The sequence below is a fragment of the Hemicordylus capensis genome, chromosome 2, assembly GCF_027244095.1.
Source record: "Hemicordylus capensis ecotype Gifberg chromosome 2, rHemCap1.1.pri, whole genome shotgun sequence".
In the NCBI taxonomy this organism is placed as follows: domain Eukaryota; kingdom Metazoa; phylum Chordata; class Lepidosauria; order Squamata; family Cordylidae; genus Hemicordylus; species Hemicordylus capensis.
The window spans coordinates 289,969,229-289,996,284 of NC_069658.1; the positions used below are offsets into that span (position 1 = coordinate 289,969,229).

General features: G+C 45.2%; 1 long non-coding RNA gene across 1 annotated transcript; it reads left to right on the top strand.

Moving 5' to 3' along the window:
* LOC128347163 (uncharacterized) lies at window positions 1-25,546 on the top strand. The gene is made up of 3 exons (XR_008317412.1): window positions 1-413; window positions 4,094-4,168; window positions 25,250-25,546. It is a non-coding gene; the product is annotated as an uncharacterized LOC128347163 (long non-coding RNA).
* The last annotated feature ends 1,510 nt before the right edge of the window (window positions 25,547-27,056 follow it).

Genomic DNA, 27,056 nt, shown 5'->3' on the forward strand with positions numbered 1-27,056 from the left:
CAGATGCTCTGCGCTGGTTAAGCTAGTTATTATTAATTTATATACAGCTTGACTCTGAAGGCTCTAGGTGCTTCACAAACAAGAAATACAATAAAACACAATAAAACAAACTATTAAAACAACCATGAGTAAAACAATTCAAAATATTCAATAATTACTAAAAGCTAGGCTAAAAAAAGGTATCTTAAGGGCTTTTTAAAAGATTGACATAGATGTTACGCCAAGGATATATATAGCGAGTGCATTCCACAGCCCAGGAGTGACTTCAGAGAAGGCCTGCTCCTGAGTCACTGTCAGACGAACTGGAAGCATCTGGAGACGGATCACTCTCAATGACCTTAATGTGCGGTGGGGATCCTGCAGAAATTACCTCTCCCGGGTAACCTGGTCCTAAGCTGTTTAGGGCTTTAAAGGTAATTACTAGCACTTTGTATTTTGCCCAGAAACCTATTGGCAGCCAATGCAATTGTTTTAAAACAGGCATAATGTGGTCTCTCCAAGAAACCCCGGACATCAATCTAGCCACTGCATTTTGGACCAACTGAAGTTTCTGAACTACACACAAAGGCAGCCCCACGTAGAACGCATTGCAGTAGTCAAGTCTAGAGGTTACCAGAGAGTGCACCACTGTGCTGAGATCATTTTCTTCGAGGAATGGATGCAGCTGTCATATCAACTGGTTGATAAAAAGTGCTCCTGGTCATAGCCTCAACCTGAGCAACCAGAGTGAGGCGTGGGTCTAGAAGCACTCCCAAGCTATGTACCTGATCCTTTGGGAGGAGTGCAACCCCATCCCAAACAGGAAGGTCTATCACATCCCTCGAAGTATGACCCCTTATAATGAGTATCTCCATCTTGTTTGGTTTCAGCTTCAATTTATTATCCCTCATCCAGTCCATTACGACCTGTAGGCAGTCATTTAGGGGGGTTATTCCATTACCCAGTGATGTTGTCATGGAGAAATAGATTTGGGCATCATCAATATATTGATAACACCCTGCTCCAAATCTCCTGATCATCTCACCCAGCAGTTTCATGTAGATGTTAAAAAGCATCGGAGATAGGCTGGAGCCCTGGGGGACACCATACAATAGTTTTCGTTTCAGAGAACAACTATCTCCTAGAAACACCAGCTGGAATGGAACCACTGCAATGCAGTATCACCCATTCCCAAATCCCTCAAACAATCCAGAAGGATAGCACGGTTGATAGTACTGAAAGCTGCAGAAAGGTCCAAAAGAACTAACAGAGTCACACTCCATTCCTTGGTAGAAATCATCCATTAAGCTGACCAAGCCTGTCTCCACACTACAGGTGGAACTCGGAAAATTAGAATATCGTGCAAAAGTCCATTAATTTCAGTAATGCAAATTAAAAGGTGAAACTGATATATGAGACAGACGCATTACATACAAAGCGAGATAAGTCAAGCCTTAATTTGTTATAATTGTGATGATCATGGCGTACAGCTCATGAAAACCCCAAATCCACAATCTCAGAAAATTAGAATATTACATGGAACCAAGAAGACAAGGATTGAAGAACAGAACAATATCGGACCTCTGAAAAGTATAAGCATGCATATGTATTCAGTACTTGTTTTGGGCCCCTTTTGCAGCAATTACTGCCTCAATGCGGCGTGGCATGGATGCTATCAGCCTGTGGCACTGATGAGGTATTATGGAAGACCAGGATGCTTCATTAGCGGCCTTCAGCAATTCTGCATTGTTTGTTCTCATGTCTCTCATCCTTCTCTTGGCAATGCCCCATAGATTCTCTATGGGGTCAGGTCAGGCGAGTTTGCTGGCCAATCAAGCACAGTACACTGTATACTTTTCAGAGGTCCGATATTGTTCTATTCTTCAATCCTTGTCTTCTTGGTTCCATGTAATATTCCAATTTTCTGGGATTGTGGATTTGGGGTTTTCATGAGCTGTACGCCATGATCATCACAATTATAACAAATTAAGGCTTGACTTATCTCGCTTTGCATGTAATGCGTCTGTCTCATATATCAGTTTCACCTTTTAATTTGCATTACTGAAATTAATGGACTTTTGCACGATATTCTAATTTTCCGAGTTTCACCTGTATAGCCTGTCCTAAAGCCAGTTTGAAATGGATCTAGATAATCAGTGGGGCTATTCTTACGATCACAAAAATCGGACTAGGAAAATCCTAGCTTGATTTTTGTGATCGTCGGAACCACCGGGCTCGCAGCCGAGCCCGGTGGTTCTGGAGCGGCTAATCCGCTCCTGTAGCCTGCCCCTTAGCCCGGGTTTTTGGAGCGAGCGCTCCGCAAACCTGGGCTATCTACTTGTGAGTAGCTGCGGCTACTTGTGAGTAGACCCCCGGCTGGGAGGCTTAAAAGCAGCCTCCCGGCTCGGGGGTCTCCCCAGTATGCCCTGCGCGCTCGCAAGGCCCCTGAGCTCCCCAATCCCCACCGGCTCCGGCTCGGAGCTGGCCATCGTGTGGACGGCCAATCCGGCCACCCAGGGCTCCCTGCTCGCTCGTGAGCTGGGAGAGCAGGCTTAGCCTGCTCTTCCCGCTCACCCGTAAAAACCAGGTCTCCCTGATCGTGAGACCTGCTCCAGTATCATCCAAAACTACCTGGATGTTTTGATTATATAGTCATAATCAAGCCAATACAGCTGTATCCTCATGCAGCACTGTGTTGCCTCTTGCTCCTTTGTTCAGTAAATTAGAACAGGCCTTCATAAGTAGTGACCCACCAATCTGAATGAGGCCTAATAGCTACCATTGCTTTAATACATTTTATCCATCCTTTTGCTGCTTCAGTGAAGGAAGTAGATGACTGATAACAGGGTAGATTATTTTCATTTTCTCAAAAACATTTCAAAGGAGGGAATGGTGATTCTGTATTGCACAAATGAATTATGGAGAACAATCCAAAATAATTCATTATCAGTTTAAAAAAAAAAACAACCCCAAACCCCAAACAAAAAAATAGATTAACAGGCATGTGACAACGATCTGCTAGACATGAATTAGAAGCATTTGGAGATGGAGCCATAGCTCAGGGCTGGCACATCTGCTTTGCATACAGAAGGTCCCAGGTTCAATTCCTGGCAGCTGCAAGTAGGGCTGGGAAGGACTCTTGTCTCCTGCCTGAAAACTTGGGGAGCTATGCCAGTCAGCATTAGAGATGTGCAAAATGATTCAATTCAAATTGATTCTAGCTTGAAATTGGCCGTTTTGAGTGATTTGAACTCAAAGCGAAATGCCCTTGAAGTAAAGGGCCTGCTTCGAGTTCAATTGAAACAACCCTGTTTTGGGTTCAAATCGATTTGAGTGTTTCAAGCGCCATTTTGAGTCCTGGTTCCCCTTTGCTGATTGGTTTCCTGGCACTGGCTTCCAACTGGCTTGAGATTTCCTTGCTTATTGGTTGGCTTGTTATCATTGAAATAAAGTGTTGGCATGGGCAACTGTGTCCCCATTGGCTGGGGGTAGGAGTGGGGAGGGGGGGAAGCCAAAAGAGGGAGCCTCAAAAAGTTTTTAAGGCCTGCGAGGCAGAGAGCCCTTACTGTGTGCTAGTGTCTCTTGAAGAGGAAGGATACATCAGGACAGAGATTGAAGCTACATAGCAACAGAGGAGAGGAGAGTGGTGACCTGGGGCCTTCCCAGGGGCGTAACTACCATTAGGCAAGGGGAGGCGGCTGCCTCGGGGCCCCCACGCCTCGAGAGGCCCCCCCAGAGGCAAGTCACATGTGAAGTGAGTGTGTGTGTTTCAGCGAGGGGCCCATTTTTAAATTTTGTCTCAGGGCCCACTCCAGCCTCGTTATGCCCCTGGGCCTGCCTAGCCCAGTGGGAAAAGAGTGCCTGCTGGACTTATCATCTTCTCTCTCTATTTTCCTCCTGCAATGCCAACAACAATTGCTTTCTGCCCCCCTGCCAACAATTTTACCAGCAGCCCCAGTGGCTTTAACTTGGTGCTGCTTTTTGAATTTTTCTTCTTCTTCTATTTCTTCTTCTTCTTGCTTGTTTCCCCCCTCCCCCCCTTTTTTTTTTGCTCCAGCCCCCAGTGGCTTTAGTAACTAGGTGCTGTGTTGACTGTTTGTTTTCCTTTTTGCAGCCTCAAGCTGGGCCTCTTTGTTCTGCTCCTATGTGCCTGCCTGCCTGGATTGGACTCTCTTTCTCTCTTTTGCAGGTTGGTGTTCTGTGACTTCTGTTTAGTGCCCAGCCTGCCAAGACTCTCTCGGTTTCCCTGGTGCTTCTTGTCCCGCCCCCACCCCCACTGATACTTTTTTCCTTTTTTGGGTGGGTGGATGCCTGAGAGGTGCCCATCTGCCCTCTTGCCAGCTGTTGAATCCCAGTGTCTGCTTGGCCCCGGCCAGACTCTAGCCAAAGATGCCAGAATGTAAGCCCACCCCACACCCGCCTCCCACGCCCTTGGTCAGGTAATCAGATAACTTAGATTTCTTTAAATAGGGCCTAGTTTGGGGAAGGTTTAGGTGGACACTAGGAGGACTGTAGTTCAGGAGGGCTAGGTTAACTTAGGATAGGCCACAGTAATCCCCTCTCCCTTCCCTTCCCTTTGTTGCTCGCTCCTCTCCAATTTATTTGATTAGTGAGAAGTTGCCTGTGTGGTGGATGCAGTTGGGGGGCAAGGCCAGAGCCTCATCTCATCACCCGAGCCATTGGGGAGATGATCGCTTTGGATGATGAACCATTTCAGGTGGTGGAGAACACTGGCTTCCACCAGCTGCTCCAACTGCTTGCCCCAACTATAACATCTCCTCATGTACCACCTTCAGCAGGCAGGTGGTACCCTCCCTGTACCAGGCATGCACAAGGCCACAGTGAAGTGCACAAGTGTGAGGGTGTTCTCTATGGCTAGGGACGTGGTGAAACCCCATCGTACATGCTTGGAAGCTGACTTGGTGTTGCAGCTGGTCTTCCTGAAGCCACCCTCCCCCTTCTGGGGTATTCAGAGCTGGCAAGGGAGGGTGAGTAACTCATGGTCACCACCACCCACTGCAGCTTACTGCACCCTGGCCAACCCCTAAATCAAATGTATAACAATCTGCCCATTAGTGCTCCAGACACACGCACACATGCCATCATCATGGACAATGATGAGATGATGGACTGGTGCCCTGACCCATGTGTCAGGCTGTCAGCTGGGGCCAGTGCCAATCTATGGCCATGGTATTATCCAGACACAGGCAGGCAGGCAGGCAGGCAGGTATGCATACTGGAGAAGAAGATAAGAAAGAAGAGTTCTTCTCATGGTAAAAGTCTAAAAGCTTTGTTTCTTGTCAGACCATGATTTTGTGGTTTTATTTTCTTGGTACTGTAGTATAATATGCTGGGCCATTGCTGCTATAACTATCTGGTTTTTCTGGATCTCAGACTGACAGACAGAACTTGGGTTCCTGCCTTCCTTGAGTTGTGGTTTGCTTTGTTTGTGAGCTAGTGTTGTGGTGAGAAATGGACAGTGGCAGCTCAATGCTCTCTCTCTCCCTCCCTCCCTCCCTCCCTCCCCCACCCCCAATATTTTCTTGGTGATTGCTGTGAGATGAGCTCCATATCTGTACTAACTTGTGCTTCACTCATTGCTCTCACCTGCTCTGCAATTTGCATTCTGCATTGCAAGGTATACTCACTCAATTAAAATGTGGCTGAAGACGTTGCTGTAGTTGAGCTTATGGCTCTGATTGCTGCTAAGGGTGCCGCTGTGGCAGTGGTTGCAATGCTGGAAAGTAAGAACGGAGTCATAATTCTATGAGAGATAGCAGAGCAACTTGTGCCAGTGATGTTACTGCAGCGCAAGCACTGTGACTGGCAGTGGATTCTGGGTCAATGGTTTTTTTGGCCATCTTTGGACTGTGTTTGCAAAAATCTGTTCTGTTCTGTGTAGGAAGGGACTGATTCCTTTTACTGTGTGCTTCTAATCTGCAATGTTTTGCAAGGTAAGGACGCAAAATGCATTGCAAATTGCAATGCAAAACTTGTGTGCAGTCTGCAAATGCAGTTTTTTTTGGCCATAGGGAACAATGTGGAAATCAAAACACCCCATTGTTCCCCATGGGTAAGTCCTAGGGACACCAAAGTGGGTTGGGTGGTACAGCATGATGGGTGCTACATAACACCCAGCCCACAAAATAAATAGGCAAGCCAGCAATTTTTAATTTTTTAAAAAACCTTTCCCAAAATCCCCATAGGATCCAACGGGGGGGGTTGGGAAAGGTTGAAAGATTGTTTAAAATCACCCGTTTGCCCATTTCTTCTGTGGGTTGGTAGGTAGGTAGCACCCACCATGTCCTACCACCCTGCCAGTGTTCGTGTCCCTAGGGCCTACCCATTGGGAACAATGGGATATTTTGAGTTCCCCATTTTCCCCTATGGCTGAATCACTTGAATCACTCAAATCATTTCAAAGCTGATTTGTCAAAACAGCCAGCTTTGGCCACTGTTTCGACAAATCATTTTGAAGATTTTGCTATTCATTTTGAGCTTGAAATGAATCAACATCCATTTCATGCACACCTCTAGTCAGCATAGGCAGTACTGAGCTAGATGGACCTATGGTCTGACTTGGTATAAGTCAGCTTCCTATGTTTCCTGTGTTCCACTGTAGTCAGCCTGACTGTATTAACAAAAGGGAGCTTAAACTGTGTTAGAGACAATCATAATCCACAGTAAATGAACCTGAAAATGCCAGACATATGATAATCAGTGTCAGTGAGATATGGGAACATGTTAATTCAGACGATCTGACAAAGGCCTCTTTACATTTCTTAATCTGTACTTTGGGGCAGTAATCTTTACCGATCATGAGTGATGATGTTAGGTGTGAGTGTTCTTTGCAAGGCGCTCTGACTTCCTTTCATAAAGAGCCCTACATTAAGCACACTCCTCTTGTTATATAACTTGCTGTGTAAATGTGTATGCTAGATTGCCTCTCCATTTCTGCATGTCCTCCTTCCTCTGCTTTGAAGCAGTGTTCATCCAAAAACGCTCTTAGGCATGTGAGCATACTCTGTCCTGGCTGAAATACAAATATCAAATTAGAAGAAGGGGGAAATTATCAAAGGGCTTCTATGTAGCTGGAGTTATCAGCTTGTGACGGAGTTGCTTTCCGAGCTGCCTCCGCACCTGGACTGTTCAGACAGGGTGTGTTGAGTTCCCCTCCCCTGGCTTGTTTTCATGGTTTCACCCAGCTCTGACCTGCCTCAGATGTTGACACAAAGTCACGTTTCCGACTGCAGTCTTTCATGTGCAACCTGAAGCTAAATATGGCTGCTGGTTCCTGGAAACAGACGTGACTGGCACCCTTTCAGCAGAAACCCGATTCCCATGCAGGCTTGGCACAGCAAGTGAAATAACATGGCAATAACTCTTTCAGCAGCGCATCAGCCCATAAATAGGGTTCCCCAGTGAACTCCTGGAAGTGCAGCAACAAACGAAACTTTCTTTTAGGAGAAAATGAGGCTGTGCAGAAAGCAAGCATGCGGATATTGGTGCATATGAAAGTGTCAGGTGCAAGTACAAAATCAAACTCTTACAGTATGCTGGCCATTGCTTCTAGATAAAGATAGACAATTAATACCTGTATGGAATCACTGAGAATCCTCCTACACCAATGGGAAAAGATGCACCAATGGGAAAAGATTTATCTGCTTTTAAAATGTCTATGTAGCTTTTTGCCTTGTATTATTATTATTATTATTATTATTATTATTTACATTTATATCCCGCTCTTCCTCCAAGGAGCCCAGAGCGGTGTACTACATACTTGAGTTTCTCTTTCACAACAACCCTGTGAAGTAGGTGAGGCTGAGAGAGAAGTGACTGGCCCAGAGTCACCCAGCTAGTTTCATGGCTGAATGGGGATTTGAACTCAGGTCTCCCCAGTCCTAGTCCAACACTCTAACCACTACACCACACTGGCCCTTTGTAGTCTCAAAGCAGCTAACATTACAATTAAAACAAACTACAAATCACATTAAAAACAAACTACAAATACATGTGCCTCAAAATCACAGCACAATAGAATTAAAATCAACCAGAGAGTTCCCCACTCTGCCAGTATCAAACATCTTCAGCAGATGCCTAAAGAAAGGACAGCACAAACCTTCTTAGGAATAGGATCCTAAAGCCTGGGGGCTGCCACAAAGAGGACCCTGTACTGTGGATGCATGTAGGGCCTCTCTAGGTGTTAGCATGACATCATAACATGCAAATCTACCATGATTTAAAATGACGACAAAACACAGATCTGGAGTAATGTTTTTCATAAGAATAAGGGCCACAGGATATATGTTTTACTACTTGTTCCTTGGGAGTCTCCCCACTGACATTTTATCCCATTTTTGCTCCCCTACTCAGTGATTTATGTGCTACATTAATATCCTACTTTTTTCTCATAACAACCTTGTGAGGTATATTGAGAGAAAGTGACTTGCTCAGAGCAAAAAGTAAGCTTCATAGCTGAGTAAAGATATGAACAGGTTTTCCTCCCACACCCAAACCCAATGCTCTAACCACTACACTGCACATGCTGGCTTTCTTCAGTGTTGAAGTAACTTCTCTCTCCTCCCCTCCCACCACCCCATGTTCCTCCATCTCTTTCCTCTCTCTTCTCTGTCCTCTCTCTCTCTCTCTCTCTCCTCCCCCCCTCTCTCCCCCCTCTCTCCTCTCTCCTCCCCTCACCCCACCCCATGTTCCTCCATCTCTTCCTGCCTCTCAACAGACTTCTCCAACTTTCTTCTCAGAGAAGCCTGGCCTCTAATTTCAAAACTCCCAATTCTGTTGCTATCAGCACCACACCCTTCTCCTTAGCTTCCTCAGTCTCAGCGAGGCAAGCTGACGGATAAGAAGGTTTAAAAAACCAATTTATTGCATGCACACACAGGGTGGGCTTCTTCTAATTTTCTGTTCACTTTGTTAACTGATTGATAGCTATAATAGCACTGCCACATATATGTAAGCTCACAAAGCCAAAATTTGCCCGTGTGTGTGTGTATTTCACAATTAAATGTGGAATATTTTCTTTGGGAGAATCAAAAGGGAAGCAGAGTAAGATAGCTGATATATTTTGAGTCGTAGCTTGACATTTTGTACCTGCCTCTCTAACTCCAAGCAGTTTCTCAGAAAGGAGATTATTCTTATCCAGGGCATTTGGAGGTAATTGAGAGGCACTCATAAGTTTAGCCTTTCATCACCTATTTGGGAAGCTGCTATAACCAAATGCTGTTTCCCTGTATGGGGCAAACCAGTGTGGCAACAGTATTCTAGAAGTTCCATATATCTTGTGTGTTAAGACCCCAAACTAAGGCCCCACACACAATCTATAGTGACACATTTTGAGTGGAAAGTTTGGAGTCTTAATACATGCTGTCATGTTTTAGCTACATGCTTATGGTCTAGTAAGCATATCCCCAAAGTGTTAAGGAATGGTATTACTGTATCTCTCTGTTACATAAAAAGATTTCTCTCCCCACCCCACTCCCACACACTGTGGCACAGGAACTGTGTGGAGAAGCAATTTCCCTTCGTCTCAAAAGCATGCAATGGCAAATGCTGAGTGTTTTCAGCAGGCTTTGTATGATCCCTTGAACTGTGTCCTAGTACAAAAGAGGCTTTGAAATGAGGAACATGTCGTCACTGCGTGTTCCAGGCCAGCAGCCCTAGAACGAACTAGATAGTTGTGACTTTGGCTGCCTCAGTGTGGAAAGCAAGCAATAGAAGTCTTGTGTTGAGTCCTTTTTTCCTTCCTCACACTTCTGAGGTGATGTGAGAGGCTTTTAAACATTCTGAGGAGCAGAGGTGCACTCAGGGGGACAGAAGATGAAGGACATACTGAGACTATTTCTTTCTGCACTGCCAATGCCTTTCTATCCAACCCTGATTATTAGTGACAGAAATTTGTTCCCAGCTGATGAATTTCTACCAACACAGGTGGAGTTAGTTTGCTCGTTTGAGGCCCTGTAACTGAAGCCACCAGTGTCAGTGGATATTGATCCTGCAATGTGACATGAGATATTGACTTTGGTAACCCTTAGCTGTGACACATGACTATGGGCAAGAGTTTCATATCAGCCTGATCAGAAGAACAAGAAAAGCTCTAGGTGAGAAAGAAGAGTGGCAAGGAACCATTTTTCATTATTTTATAAATGCTTGAAGTGAATAGGGCTCAAAAGTGGAAGCCCAGTCTCAATGCCCACCCCCGCCCCCTGCCCCCCACCACCTGCATCACATAAAATGTTTCAGATCTGACAAAAATGTTTCAGAGTTTGTAGCAATACAATCTGCATCATGTACTCAAACTATACTGGGAAATTTAGGAGATCATTACAGCAACATTGATCCACCATTTATAGATTAATCACGTATTAAATTCACAGTGTAATGCTGCACATTTACACAAAATTAAGTCCCAACTTAGTGGGGCTTACCCCCTTGTAAATGTGTTTAGAATTGTAGCCAAAAGTTGTCAAACATAGCCATTTAGGGCACATCTTCAGGGGAAGATATATGCAATTCCGTTTTGGTGGGTGGTTTTCGTTTTCATTTTGGCACTGAAACCAAGATAAACAGGCCCAATTTTCATTTGACTATCATGATGCAGCTGCTACTGGAAAAGAAAAGAAAAAACACTTCTTCATAGCCGGAGCTCCACGTCGCAATGGTAACGTGCCAGGGACAAGTAAGTGGGTCAGACTGATCACATTTACTTCCCACACGGGCAGTACTCCGCCTTTAGCTCCACCAGCACTGGTATGGGAAGCACCTATGTGATTTGGAAGAGCAACGTGGCTACTGCTTCCATAGGGCATTGATGCCTGTAAAGCTCTGATTATGCAGAACTGTTATTTCAGGCAGCCGCATGAAGCATTGAGACCAAGTCACCAGATGCTCGGTAGAAACAGGAAAGGAAAACTAGTGATCTGGATAACCAGTACATGAGTCAGGGAGCCACACAATGATTTTGTTCAGTTTCATTTTATTATCGGTACTCTGATCAAGAAACAGTGTGCTGACCAGGGCAACAGCACAGTGAAGGCACAACATTGTTTTAATGCACTTTTAATTGTAAGCTGCTTTAAAGGCTTTTACAAATGGAAAAGCACTCTATAAATATTAAAGTAAATAAACAGTGTTGCATGACAGAGTCTTAATACAGTTACTTACAATTGCAGGCAGAAAACTAAACTTTGCTTATAGTTACATGTTTGTCTGATCAGAATCATGGAGGCTATTCACACGATTGCAGAAAATCAGGCTAGCCTCCACTAGCCCAATTTTCTGCAATCGTGAGAACCACTGGGCTTGGCTGTGAGCCCGGTGGTTCTTGAGTGAGTAATCCGCTCAAGTAGCTCACCCCTAAAACCAGGTTTGCGGAGTGAGTGCTCCGCAAACCCAGGTTTTTTTAAAAATCGTGAGTAGCCACGGCACAGCTCCGCACTGCAGCTACTCACAAGGAGACCCCTGGAAGGGAGGCAAAAAGCTGCCTCCCGGCTACAGGGGTCTCACCAGTATGCCATGCGCGCTTGCGCAGGGCATGCTGGAGCTTCCATGGGCCGATTGGCCCCTGCTCCCCCAGCCCCCGTTGGCTCCGTCACAGAGCCGGCAATCGTGTGGGCAGCCGATCCGGCCACCCAGGGCTCCCTCCCCACTCACCCTACCAAACCGGGTCTCACTGATTGTGAGACCCGGCCCAACGTGTGCTGAATGGTTCAGGTGAGCACAGGTGTTACAGGGCAGTTTGAGAAGACCTTGAATCTTAGAGACAGAAGATGAGAAGGCTTCAACAGTTCTCTCTTGGGAGAAAAAGACCTAGTTCCATTGCTGCTGTTACTACTACTACTGCTGCTGCTGCTCCTGCTACTATTACTACTAATCTTTATTTGTTAGCCGCCCCATAAATTGATCTCTGGGTGGCTCACAACACAGTATTAAAATACCAAGTAAAAACATAACACATGAAATATCACTGGTGGGCCAGTGTGCAATGGATAATGTGTCTGACTATGGATCAGAAAGGTGTAGGTTCGACTCCTGCCTGACTCGGAGAGCCAGTGTGGTGTAGTTTTAGAGTGCTGGACTAGGACCGGGGAGACCCGAGTTCAAATCCCCATTCAACCATGAGACTTGCTGGGTGACTCTGGGCCAGTCACTTCTCTCTCAGCCTAACCTACTTCACAGGGTTGTTGTGAGGAGAAACTTAAGTATGTAGTACACCGCTCTGGGCTCCTTGGAGGAAGAGCAGAATATAAATGTAATAAATAAATAAATCTCATACACACAAAATACAATACAAAACAATTAAAAAACCTTTTTTAAAAGTCAGTTTTAAAACTGACCTTTCCAATCACATTGATGAAGCCAGGCAAACCTCTTCACTTGGGAGGCTATCTAGGCTCTCTCCCTAGTAGCCACCCACCTCACCTTGTTTAGCAGGGGCACTCAGAGCAGGGCCTCTGAAGAAGATCTCAAGGTCCCGGTTGGGACATATGGGGCAAGGCACTCCCTCAGGTAACCAAGTTCCAAACCATTTAGGGGTTTAAAAGTTAAAATCAGCACTTTGAATTGGGCCTGGAAACAGCCTGGGAGTCAGTGCAGCTGATGAAGCACTGACATATGATCAAAACATCCAGTCCCAGTAAATAATCTTGCAGCCCTGTTTTGTACCAGCTGCAGTTTCTGGATCATTTTCAAAGGCAGCCCCACGTATCATCAGAGGGGCAGGTTATATGGCTAATTTGCAGCGGATAATTTTTTGAGGTGCTATTACAGCTTATTAAACCTTGTAGTTACAGGCCAAGCGAGAGGTTACCAGAACATGAGTAACTCTGGCCAAGCTATCTCTGTCCAGCTAAGGTTGCAGTTGGCGTATCAGCCGAAACTGATAAAATACTAATGCTACCTCCAGTGCATGGTCTAATAATAATGGCATCATGGCCTGTTGGTTAAAGTGGTTGAGATTAACCAGGTGTGTGAAAAGGCAATTGTTCAGTGTTTCCTAAAAATGCTACTGCGGTTCCTGGAATTTATGAGCAAGGCTAGGTGACCGACTTCTCATAAACTCCATAACCTCTACTGTGAGAGTTTTTACCCTTACAGTGTGGCCCTTTTAACTATAGAACTTGCTTACAACTTTTAATGCATCTATAGTAGAGCTTATTAGGATATTCAACTTTAATTGGAAACCTTATTATGTTCTTCTGAGCCCTTTGGGGACAGGGGACCATCTTATTTATGTATTATTAATTTTTCTATGTAAACTGCTTTGAGAATTTTGGTTGAAGAGCAGTAAATAAATATTTGTAGTAGTCATAGTAGTAGTAGTAAAGCAAAATGAAGAACAGAAGGGAACTCTGAGCGACAAGGGCAGCAGCAGCCAGCTAGCCCAATTACAGCTAAGCCCAATAATGGTGGCAGGGGAGGCGGGGTGCATGGTTCACAAACATTTTCAAGTCCACCCCCCCCCAAATGCCATGAATTTCTGCTATTTTGAGGGTGGGAATGTGTCAGCATGTGCTGAAGCAACCAGCAATGTTATTCCCATCTTCTTGTTCTGCATTGGCAGCGAATGTCTCAGCATCCTGGACGCTTTCCAGACTAGACCATACAACAGGGTCAGGACATATCTCGGAAGTGTTCTTCCACACTTCCTTCGTTGTGACACCACAGTCCCTACGGGGACAGCAGGAAGCCGTTCACATTTCCAAAGCCTTGTTGCGAATTTAATAGCTGTGATGTAGAACAAGGACGTTGTACATCCGGCATGAAAAAGTTGCTGTTTTTTCAGGTTGTTAGTTGCTGCGAGACTGCTCCCCCTGCTGTTAACATTCCGAATGGGACTTGCCCGAATGGAGGCATTTTGCTGCTGCTCCAGCAGCTAGTTTGGAAAGTGCCCTGGGGACAAACCCCTTCCCTTTGCATCATCACACCAGCACAGGGGGCCAGTTTGGTGTGTGGCACAAATGTGCAGCAGCCGCTCGCCCTCTCTAGTCGGCGGAGCCCTTTCTCCGCTGGCTGGCTGCTTCCTTTTTCTCCCTCACTGGAGAGGGCAAGGGACTGCCACATGTTCATTTCCTTCACTGGTCACGCCCCCTGTTTTGACATGGTGATGCAGAGGGAAGCAGGTGGCCTCAACAGTGGCAGGGGAGGGGTATTGGACCGTGGAGTGAAGAGGCACATTGGCACCCCTCCCAGGCCTTGCAACCCAGGGACATTTATCCCCAGCTGCTGAGGATTGGTTTTCAGTACTTGGCAACAATATGGCCAAGATGGTGATAGGAGATAGATGAACTTGTATGTGAAATCCTGTTTGTTATACAAGAATGGTGGTGCCTGTATAAAGGTGAACCATAGAAGCAGCATTCCATCAATATACACTCTGAATATTATTTCAGTCATAAAATCCAATTCATCTGTCCAGTCTGCCTGAAATTTGACACAGAACAATGGAGTGAAAAGCATCATCATCTTTTCAAATGTCAGGTGTCTCTCATGAAGCACAGTGGAGCATCTTTAGGGCAGGTCAGAGTTGCAGAAACCACTTAATGAGCAACTTGGGTCCGGAGGCTGACTGAAGCCTTAAATTCCTATAGCCCAGACTACCCCTCACAGGCTCTGACTGTGCCTTGCACCTGGAGAGTGGACAGTTTTAAAGTGGCAGTCCTCTTCTTTCTATGTCTGTGTCTCATTTCTGTCAGTTCCCTCCTGCATGCTGTTGGTGTTGGCATGCAGGCATGAGGGAGAATAAGGTTCCCAGTGTAGATGGGACTAGTTTCTTGATGTGGACTCTTGGGTTTCCTGTTCCAGGGTTTCTTGGCTGTTGGGGCCTGGGTCTGGATCCAGTGATGGTTCTTCTGATCTAGCTGGACCTTCCTTTATGAGATCAGAGTGTGTACTGCATAGGGGGCATGATATAAGCAATGCAAACCCAAAAATGAGAGCGGCAAGGACAGAGGGGTTCCAGTTTTCAAAATCGGGCTTATGAAACTTGCCTGGACGTTGATTGTCTGAGGCTATTATGTGCATTCATGCCAACTTGTGGAATTGAAACAAAAGCATCATGGCCCTGCATTCTTCCTATCCTTTAAAATGCAATATGATTTCTTATTTACCTAGCAGAGCATGGACTATGGTTTAAGTAGCCTGTATGACATTCACTGTTTGAAGCTATTCTCATGAGCGAACAAAACTGAGCTAAGGGAGCCCAGCCCAGTTTTGCTCACTTGTGAGAACCAGTAGGCTCAAGGGCGAGCCTGGTAGCTCCATAGTGTGAGTGCTCCAGTAACCTCATTAAATTGTCCGTTTGTCCACTGCGACTGCTCACAGCCACAGCGGGCACACTCAGGGTGGAGGGTGGAGGGGGGATCCCAGAAATGCACTTGTGCACTCATGAGGTGCATGAGGCTATTTAATTGGTGTTTTATGATGTTTTAATTGTTAATTATTTTATGCAGTTTTATAATTTCTGTTTTAATTGTTAATTGATTTTAATGATGTTTTAATGTAAACCACCCTGAGCCTTTTGGAAGGGCGGTATAAAATTTTTAATAATAAATAAATAAATAACTCGGGCTCTGGGGGTGGGACACCACATGGCAGTGCTTCCTTGCACCCGAACCCCAGAGCTGCCGGGTGAGCTGTGGCCAGGCGCAGGAGTGCTGGAGACAAGCCGACCGCTCATCTGGGCAGGCAATCTGCCCTCCCAAAGCCCAAACGATGATCACCCGCAGGGAAGTAAGCACTTTCGGGCTTCCTCCCTGCAAAAGAGAGTAGCCTTTCCCATGATCATGGGAAGAGCTTCTTTGTGTTTTTTGAAACATATCTTCCTCGAAAATGAACATATTTTTAATATATGTTCAAGACACAATTCTCCATTTCAAGATCAAAAACACCAGCTTGACCCTCACATTCCTTTTATGAGGGACAGAAAAGCTATACCACATATTGTAAATTGATACCCCCTTCAGCACTGGGAAATCACTGTTAAACTTTGAGGCTATTCTCACATGCACTGGAAACTGGGCTACGGGAGCCCAGCCCAGTTTCCAGTGTGCGTGTGAACCACTGGGAGCTGAGCCAGCGCTCCATAACCCCATTGTTTTGATTGTGTGCTGCGGCGGTGCTGCTTCACACCGTGGTGACTCATGAGGAGACCCCGACCAGGAGAATACAAGCCTCCTGGTGCTGTGGGACCCCCCAGAATGCCCCTGCACACTTCTGGGACTTCCAGGGGCTAGGAGGCCCCTGATCCCCACCACCCCCAACCGGCTCCGTGAGAGAGCCAGTAATCGTGTGGATGGCCAATCTGGCCGCCCAGGGTGAGCTCCCTGCTCATCTGCAGGGAGTGCAGGTCAAGCCCTTAGGCTCTCCACACTGATTGTGTGGAGAACCTCTTTGTCTGTTTGCAACATAATTCTTCATTTGACCTCCAGCCTCCAATTAAATCTTCTCACAGCCATTTTGATGGGGAAGATATACATACATACATACATACATACATACATACATACTGTACTGTGTTATCTGATGTGAAGTCTCTCAAACATTGTGATTTATTAATGTCAGAGGTGCACCTAGGTAATTTTGGAGCCTAGACCTAAAAAGGCCTTTGGAGGGCCCCTCAGTACAAGTTAAGCATCATTTAAAAAAAACAACACAGGTTCTTGAGGGCCCAAACCACAGCACCCAGGACAGGCTAAAGAGGATTTGGGTGCCCCCAGGGGGTGTGGAGGCCCTGGACTTCGGCCCTGAAGGGGTAAGAGCACCTCTGAAGTGTGCGTATCAGTTGAGCAATATGAAACCTTTGAAGGGAACCAGGGACCATGGTAAGACTCAGAGCCCAAAACACAGAGTCAGGGAAGACTAAGATTGCCTAGCTAAGTCCCACACTGAACTGAAGGTTTTATAGCTTACCCTGTTCAGGACAGCCAATAGGCAATCTGAGTGGGCAGGACCACTCCACTATCAGGGATCCTTTCATTCCTCAGGGAAATGCTGCAATAGGTAACCTTGGAAGCTTTTCATAAAGAGCAACTCATTGTTGGTTCCCAGGTCCTAGCAGAGTTCAGATTCAAATCGTGAATGCTTAGGACTCCTAATCAGTCAAAAGGATAGGAAGCACAGTCTTCTCCAGTCTGTACACAACGAAGGCTGCAGCAGAACATCCCTCCTGCTGGCACACTGCACTGAAGTCCCTAACCCAGAAGGCCCTTGAGAGTGCAGAAGCTTCTGGTATGTGATGCTTTACCTAATCCTTTCTATTAATGATCTTCTCAAGTACAAAGGAATTGAAAGTCAGGTCCTGGATTTTATAAGAGAGAGTTATCTGGGAGAATGTTAGAAACCAGTGTAGATCTCTCTCCTTTGGCTAATATTTGCCTTCCATTTTATTGCTTAGTACACAGTGCTTTTACCATTATTTATTTATTTATTTATTTATTTATTTATTTATTTATTTATTTATTTATTTATTTGACTTTTTTGCCAGATCGCAGTTCAATATGACAAAACAAGTGCATGCTATTTATACATCTGGCAGGATCAACAATGAATGCTCTTTACAAAGTGCCACCTTTTCTGTCTTTTTACGAACATAGCCTTAGAATATGGATTCCTTGATCTTTTTGACTAGCTACATTTCTACTTACACTGTATGGTTCTTCTTGGGTTGCCATGAATGCAAGAAGAGAGGGGTTGTTTGCTTGAAAATACTGAGTGATCTGTAAATGACGAAAGATCATTTTACTGAAAAAATGCAGCTATTTGTTACACTTCAGAATGTGCAACTGCACGTGCGCATGGCGCACTTGTCACATGTGTATGGCACTCACGTGCATGTCTGACATATGCACGCACGCAATGCACACATATGACGTGCGCATGTGCAGTCACACGTTCTGAAGCCTTTTGCCGAGAAACGGAGGAAGGGGCGGCAGGGAGGTATGCTGCCGCCCCAAATGCTTTTCAAAAACGGAGCGCTGGCGGGGGAAAGGCAGTGGGAGGGGTAAGTGCACCCTTCCCCGCCCTTAAAGAGCCACCCCCCAGGCTGCAAACCACAAACCCACCCCCAGAGAACTGGTTTGCAGGCCCTTAGAAGATATCTTTAGAAGATGGCCTGCGAACCAGTCCGTGCACATCACTAATTTGTAGGTCAAGGCCAGTACAGGTAACTCATGTGCACACTCTTATTCCAACAGCAGTTATTTATTCTATTACAAATGCTACTTCACTTGGCACTTTAGCATTGTATAGGTCCTCAGTATCCAGGTAAGATTCCATACCAGTAGATATTCATTTTTATATTACTGACAGTTGTATTCACTCCTGTGAAACTGAGACTTTAAGAAACATGAAATAATACGTGTGCGATTATATGCAATAATTATAGCAAAGGCTGGCCCATTTATTGGTCAGATTGAACATTTGTTTCAGAATTTATGCTTCCAAAAGAGTGTCTGAAAACATATGAATATATATGAAGCTTGGCCATTAGTCTACCTAGCTCTGTATTGTCTACCACAGGTGGGCTAGCTTCTCTTAATAGCCCACCTGGGCCCAGCTGATCATTTTGCAGCCAGTGGCAACAGGCATGAACCTATTTGTGCTGCCACCACAGCCTTCACTACTGGGCACCCCCTATTGGCCAATGAGAGCATCCCCCAGAAAAGAGGAATGCTCTTACTAGCCAATCTCTGATGTTGAGAATGGGAGAGAGGAGTAGCAGCTCCTCTTTGTCCTGGCCTCCTCACCAGCCAGTGGGCTTTCTTGAAGCTCACTGCATCATCACAGAGGCCTGAAAGAGAGCACACTGGCTGATGGAAGTTGGGAGAAGTCACAGCTGTTGGCCTCAATTTCAGTTCCTCTTCATTGCCATCCTTGAAGGGTGGGATCAGAGATAGTTGATCTCTTTCAGTGTGACTCCTTCCTGCTCTGTGGAAGCAGGGGAGGGAGTTGTACAGAAAGGACTTGGCAGCACTCCTTTAGTCCCCCTCTCTGAGGACAGGAGTGGGAGTGGAGCTGGATCTTCTGCTGCCACGTTGCCACCCATTTGGGGGTCACCAGGGTGCCCATGGGCCAGCCTTGCCCCAGGGCCCAGTGCAACCTGGCACTGGCCCCATAGACTACACTGACTGGTAGCAGTTCACCAGAGTTTCAGGCAAGGGTCTATCCTCGCCTCACCTGGTCCTGGGTGCTTTCCAGATTAGACCCTACAACGGGGTCACAGTGTATCTGCTAAGTGTGCTTCTGCACTTCCTGTGTTGTGACACCGCAGTCCCTATGCTGACAGCAGGGTGCCGTTCAAGATTTCAGATTTCAGATTTAATTTGCTGTGATATAGTGCCATAACATTGTAGCAGTGTCATAACATTGCAACTGTGTCGCAAAAAGGTTGCTGTATTTTCCCATTGTAGGATTTTTTGATTCTGGGGACCGTTGTGAATACAATCCTGCCAAGCCAAAGCATTTTACCGTGGTTGTAGCAGGTAATCTGGAAAGCGCCCTGGAGATTTTCTGCCCACAAAGCACCACCACTGAGCAGCTATGGTCCATTCCCTGAACTGCTGGTAGAAAGAACAGCTGCTACAAAGACAGGAACTGAAGCTGGAAGAATAGTTCTTGGTAAAGAAGTGGAATGGGAAGCAGGGAGTCCTGAAGGGAGAAGGGTAACTTTAGGAGGAAGAGATGAAAGCCCAGTACAAATAAGATGGAGATGGCAGGTACCTCTGACCATATCCCCTCCCACTCCCTCTCTGTAAACTCAGGGTGAGGCGTTTTTCTTGCACAAGAGTTAGCTGGACATGCCAAATCTTTGCTTGAACTAGTAGGATTGTTCTTCCTCTTAACATAACTGCTTGCTGTAGCCAGACTCACATACTGTACAGTGAGTACATCAACATGCCCGCTTGTACTGTTTGCCTGTGGGGCTTCTTTAAGGCTGCCTTTGGCTTGAGTTGGGATGACTCAGGAACTTCTTGCAGTAAGTGCAGAGGAGAGAGAAGGCGGTGGCCCCTCTGGGTTTTGCTTGGAAACTGAAGTAATCTACTTTATCATGGAAAAATGGCTCTTTGTGGCTGCTCAGATGGAAACTTACCAGAATGATTGTTTCGGAGATTTCCTCCTGAATTGCTGGGGCTTTGAAGAGCAGCTTTTAAGTCACTGCACTTGAGATATAGCTTTTATCCCCTTCATTGGCTGCAGCAATCACACTATGAGGTCATTCAAAAACTGTGTTCTTCTTCTTCTTATATTATTATTATATTGACATTTATATCCCACTCTTCCTCCAAGGAGCCCCGAGCGGTGTACTACATACTTGAGTTTCTCTTTCACAACAACCCTGTGAAGTAGGTTAGGCTGAGAGAGAAGTGACTGGTCACCCAGTCTAGAGTCACCCAGCTAGTTTCATGGCTGAATGGGGATTTGAACTCGGGTCTCCCCGGTCCTAGTCCAGCACTCTAACCACTACACCACGCTGGCTCTGTTCTACCTAGGTTTGGGAGCTGTGTGTACTCCCAATTTTTGGTTGTGTGGAGGCAAGGTAGGAAGAAAACCTAGGCAGCTTTTCCTCCTACCTTGCCTCCACCCAATCACTGCTACCCAGGTTTTCCTCCTACCTTGCTTCTACACAACCAAGAACTGGCAGCACACACAGCCCCAAAACCTGGGGTTGTGTGTTCCAGTTTTTGCTTGTGTGAATGACCTCTATGCCTCTTTGCTGGGGATAGACAAATTTTTCCCTTCTTGTGCCAGCCAAGAGTTGCCTTATGTCTCTTAACAATTGTTCTTTATTCCAGAACATTTCACTTTGACAGAATATGCTGGGTACTCCTAATTTCCTAACCCTGTACTTAAGTGGAATATAAAACTCACATCAGCTCATCAGTATACCTTATTTTGAAATGGTTTCATGTGTCAAGTCTTAAACCAACATAATGCCAGGAGTGGTTCCAGTCATTTGAATAAACAGACAAAGAGCAGAAAAAAGTCCCCTCATAAACATAAAGTCTACTTCTGACACTTCTATCCCAAAAGTTCTAGCTGAGTACATGGTTTTATATAATCTGTGCTATTTGGGAACGTACAATGCAACAGCTTTGTGTTTCAAAATGGTCTATGTTTTTTAAAAATGAGAAGGATGAGGACTAGAAACACTATGAAATAGCAGCTCTACATTTTATCAAGGCTTTGTTTTGTGTGTACATGTTATGCACATATGTACTGGGAGCGATTTAAATGATGGAAGGCTAGAGGCTCAAACCTGGGAGGAAAAAAAGGGCTCTGACAGGGAGTCAGACGCAAAAAGTGGATTTTTTTTACCCCAGAGATAAATCAGGCTAGGCTTTAACACTTAAAGGAAAACTCGAATTTTATTTATTGTTAAATTGTGTGTGAAGTGCTCCCTGATAGCTTGCAGAGACTTGGGGTAAATCTTGCTGGTATGTGAACACACAGCCTCCATTCTGGAGGAGAAGAGACCTAAAAGCCCTGTGTGGAAATGCTCATGGACAACAAGATCCTAGAATCAAGAACCCAAGAAAAGGATGAATACAGGCAGCTGAGAGCTGAATGAAAAACAGACAAAAGGTGCAAGCAGATCAGATGAGGAAATAAAAAGAGAATCTCATTCGCCATTAAGGCCAAAGAGGGGCTGTATGCTTCTCACATAAAATACATGGATGCCAAGGAAACATGGAGGACTGAAAAGATATGGGTCAGGCACAGGCAGGCCAAAGAGTTAATGGGAAGTTGCTGAATATAACTTCCTTATTGGAACTAACCAGCCAAATATTTGGTTGCAGGTTTTATGACATGTCAAGATTTCTGGCTGAATTCCTAGTTTCTACTGATTCTTTTGCACTGGTATCCAGCTGCTTGCAATTAAACTCCTTCATGTTGATGCTGGTTTGGAAGAATAATTGGTTCCAATAGTTTGGGTTGCCATCTCCCCCACCCCTTGCTTTTTGCTCGGTATTCTATACCAAGGTGCTATGCTTCTGCCAGCGATTATATTAGTCTAGCCATGTGACAAGCAGAAATGCCACAAATGAGGGCAATGTCAGAGTCAGCACAGAGCACCTTTGGGTAGCTGCTGAGGGCCTAATGCCCGGGCAGGGCCTGTTATGAACAGTCCACCTATCAGAACCAGAGGTATCAACTCAGAAGTATGTGAAATATAGGCCCGGAATACAGGCTGTGTCTGATTTCATTTTATATCAAGAAATGAAATCACACCTAACCTCTGGTGAACTGCCTGCTCTCCCTGCTCTGAAGGGAGGAGGGAATCCAGCATTGTGTTGTTAATGGATATGCAAGGAAACACAATGAAGCCAGGTCTGAATGCTGAATGCTACAATCCATATGCAAAATGCATCTGACTCACTATGTCTATGGAAGAGTCTGCGGGGGGTGGGGGGGGTGATTCCCTCCCCCCCCTTTCCTGTTACAAGAAGTCAGTGTTAAATGCTTGTATTGTTCTCCATGGAAGTTCAATATAGCCAAATGGATACTGAGAAAATACTTGTAGGCTTTAAGTATTCTCTCACTGATGATTCTGTCCTAGCCAAAATGTCTTGAATTTCCCACACATGTAAATATTATCTTGTTTTCAATTACAAGAAAAACACTGGAGAAAGGTACATATGTAATTGCTGTCTCACACAGAATATCCTGAATCCCCTTACTAATTCTTGACTTCTTAACACCTTCTGGGGGCCAGACTGCCAAGATGTAATTTGCAGCATCTTAGGTGCAGATTTGCTGTGGGCAATGTCCCCCTCCCTCCCTTCCTGAAGCGCACAGAGTTTACAGATGATGAGATCCAGAGATATCACTGGACTAGCTGATATCCTGAATAATTAAGATTTTGTTCAGAAGGTAGCAGTGACTTATCACCTTTTGGACATCCAGGAAAAGAAGAGATCTTGAATAGATTCTATTCAAGGATCAAAGAGAAAATCACTATAAGAATGAGGCTTTTTGAGACAGAGAGTTAGCATTCTTGTGCCTACAACAAGATCTGCTCACACGCTTTCCCAGAGTTTGCTGCCCAGCCGCGCGGCTAAGCAGGAACTCTGCCCGTGCTCAGAGGCTGTGACTTCCACTGTCCAGTGAGAAGTCAAGGTTCCCCAGCCATGGAGCTCTCAGCTATGATCTGAAGCAACTGCACAACTCCTGTCTCCGCCAGCGCCTCACCCCTTCAGCTGAAGTGATCCGTCTCTCTCCAGCCTCTGATCCTGGTAATATGCTACAAGCCTTGGAATTCCCTCCATCCTTTCCTCTTCCCCTGCTCCCTTCTCCTCCCCCCCTTTCCCTCCACTAATCACCCCAAAACCATGCCAGCCAGCCTCTCTCAACACCCCCCCTCTTTTCTGCCTGTATCTGAAATGTATTAGAATCTAGGAAGATTTAAATGCCCACACATATGTAGTTAGGCACACGGGTGAATATTGGTGCTGGTTAGGAAATACTGTTGCTGATATTAATAGAGTATTCTGCTTTTTGCCTTGCTAGATTATGTTGCTAGTCTTATATACTCAATAAAGCCCATTGAATCTTTGAGTGGTTGGATCTCTTTTCTTCCTTGTTTCCAGATCAAACGTGGTGACCAATATAAAAGAACTCGGCCCAGACCTATTTTATATACTAGCTAATGAGCATATTTAGTATATAGATCAGGCCTGGTCTGTAACAGGCCCACTGGGGAGAATTTTGGCATTGTGGAGTGGGGAAGACATGGCAGGTGGCAACTGCCAGTCTGCCAAGAATGAAAGAAACCTGTCACTATGGTAAGGGGAGGGGGCCCAGCCAAGGTAGGAAGGGGCCTGCTAGAGGTTACCTCAGGGGTTGACAACCTTTCAGAAATGGTGTGCCATGCCAAGTCTTCAGGGGTGGCTTAAGGAGGGGAACTGCCCGAAGTGAAGCTGGCATCCCTGCCTTGCTAGCCACGCCTCCTGCTTCAACCGGGCCATGACACTGCCTCACCTCCTATTACTAGCCATGCCCCCAGCCGCTGGACTGCGTCTACTTCCTGGTGGCATTCAGAGCACTGTTCTCCAGCCAGCATTAAGCATCACCAGCTGGTCTCTCTCTCTCTCATTCTCTCTCTCCCCCCCGCCCAGCAGCCTTTTGTGCTTTGTCTCCGTCATTTTGGGAGCAGTCAAAGCAGACGTTAGTTGCTGGAGTGAGTGAGAGAGAGAGTGCATGAGGAAGGTTGGCCGCTACAGTGCCTGCTGCCTGCCTCTGGCTGGCATGTCACTACTTGCTGTAGCAGGCAGCGGACATCCAGGATCATCAGCAGTGGCAGTGTTTTCAGCTGGGCTGGCCGGCTGACTTTCTCCCACACTCAAGCATTCAAGAGAGAGAACCAGCCAGCTGGCATAGCCAGAGACACCACTGCCAACCAATCCTGGATGTCCACTCCCTGCTACAGCAAGCAGCAACATGACAACTTGAGGCAAGCAGCAGGAACCATAATGGCTAGACTTCCTAGCAGTGACTGCCACCCCAAACCATTTTCTGTGCTACTTTTGGCATGTGTGCCCTAGGTTGCATACCCATGGGTTACCTTGTCAAAGGCCTTGCATGCAGTTTTCCGCTATCACTGCATCTCCATGGTAGAAAGAGCTTTACCTATTACATTTCTTCCAGTCACTGATCTACTTAAAGACACAAGGTTCCTCCTGGGGGGCAGGGGTGGGGGGTGGGAGGAAGGGTCGAAAACTTATCTCTGGCACAGTATGTCTAGTTCCCCATTCTGTTCTATGTTATGTAGTTATTGTCTAGGTTGAGTGTCATAGAAATGGCAACATTTTATGGTGGTTATTATCACTGATTATCACAGCAATTGTGGCACACCCATTTTGCACTAACACACAGTGTTGTACAGCCACTTAAATGAGTATCATTTCATGGCACAAGAATAATAATGTTAATTTACATCTGCTCAAAGTTGGAGGAAAAATGGGTTGCCCACTTTTTCAACTAGCTACTATAGCTGTGCCTTGAATCAAGTAAATGGACAAAGAAGCAACTTAGAAAAAAATAAATTGGTGACTTTCTTATTTAGCAACTGTCATTATTCTGTCCAGCATAGTATATCTCCAGTGGCTGTTACTGGTTTGTCTCTTGTATTTTTTATTTTTTTAAAGCATTGTAAGCCCCTTTTGCCCACAAAGATGAGAGAGAAAGAGAGGGAGGGAGGGAGAGCGTGAATTTCCTGGTAAGGAATAAAGATTGTCATTGTCATTCCACTTGTTTCCAGGGAATAACAGGACTTCTGGACAATGTTTACAACTGACACAAAAGAGGTATTTTTTTAAGCTTACCAGATTCCAGTCACCCAAGTCATCGTTCTGAGAAAAACAAGGAAAAGAAGATAAAATGGAAAATACTACATGTTCAGGTTTGGCTTCTAATCACCCACAATGCTGCATTAGCCATAAGAAAACTTATGGATTTGGTTCCAGTACATTGGATAATCAACGTATAAAGAAACTAGATTCCTAATTCCTAATATTCACTACTGGGTCTTCTGGATATTCTTGTTTAAATACTTCTATTTGTCTGCCTTTATTTTCTACCTTGAAACATTTTGTAACTTTCTTTGTACTTTTGTGGAAAGGGAAGATAAGAATCTAAATAAACAAATACCTAAATAAATAGGAGTGATAATGTGGGAGCAGCAATGGGTACACTATCTTAACTAGTTATTTTCAGGCACAGCAAATTCATGTTACTTTTTTTTTAGATGGGCAAGTCACCAAATGTTGGGTTTTATATGACAGAGCAGTCTTGTGAAAGCTCCTCTGCATAGTTAAATCCTACATGTCCTGAAAAGTCCTAGGAGAAAAGAGAGATTCAAGATATGGTAACCTGCCATGTTACCACATGGGAACAGTTTCATATTATAATTTTATCACACACAAACTGAAGGGGAAGATCAGCAGCAAATGTGATTCTCTTGCCTCAGAAGAAATTGCTATGTGAATTGACTCCTGAACACTTAGATGGAAGCAAACATTCCCAATGGATTAGGCCATACAAAACAACAGGACACAATCATTTTGATCACAGCCCAGACACAGACGCTTTTAATCCACTGCTGTCAGCAGGACCATTTAAAACACTACAGAGGCCTTCATCTATCTAGCCACGCCATGTAGTTCAGAACCCCCAAGCTGATTTGTGCTGTAAAACTATAATTGGCATTAGTTGACTGGAGTTGTGAGGCCTCAGCAGGTTGGGAAAGGAGGCCATTAGTAGCCTAAGAATAAAGGCCCCGCCAGCTGTTGGACTACAACACCCATCATCCCTCACAATTGGCCACCACAGATGTGGATGGGAATTCTAGTCCAACGACAGCTGAAGGGCTGAAGTTGTGCAGCCCTGGAATAAATCCAAACAGGGTTTTTAAAAATAGGTAGGTAGGTAGATAGATCTATATCAGCACAGGCTTTTGAACAATGTAAATGTAAAATCCAAAGGCAAATGCAATTGGAGCCAGTTATCACCAGCATTTTCTCGCAGAGGGCCCCTCTTTCCTTAGCTATGGTTTTTGTAAAGTTTGCCCATGGTGAAGTGACCCTAAGGATATTGTAAGAGGCTCAGATTAACATTTCACTGTTTATTGTGCTACTGTCCAGGACACTTTAGGAGGGGTTGCCATGGTGTTCCAAACTGTGCAGTTGAGTCTGTGACTGAAGTCTTGCATGATTACTTCACTGTGAGTAAAAGAGAGGAAAGCAATCATCTGGGAAACCTAGGAAAAGATTGACAAATATTTTTTAAAAGATTAATACATTAATATAAGTCAGTCAGTCAAGTTTTATTTACGGTCCTAGACCAAACAATAATATAAGGAAGTGTATTTGCACTTGTGGCATACCATTAGTGGGACTCTTTCTCCTGGAAGGTGTACCTGGTGCTTCCCATCTTAATGTCGTCTCAGCATCAGGCAAAGACCTTGTTATTTTCCCAGGCTTTCAACACATGGTGAATATTAATATTCACTGCTTTTGTCCTACTGTTTTTATGTTATTAGGCATGCATGCTGAAAGCTTTTAGGTCTT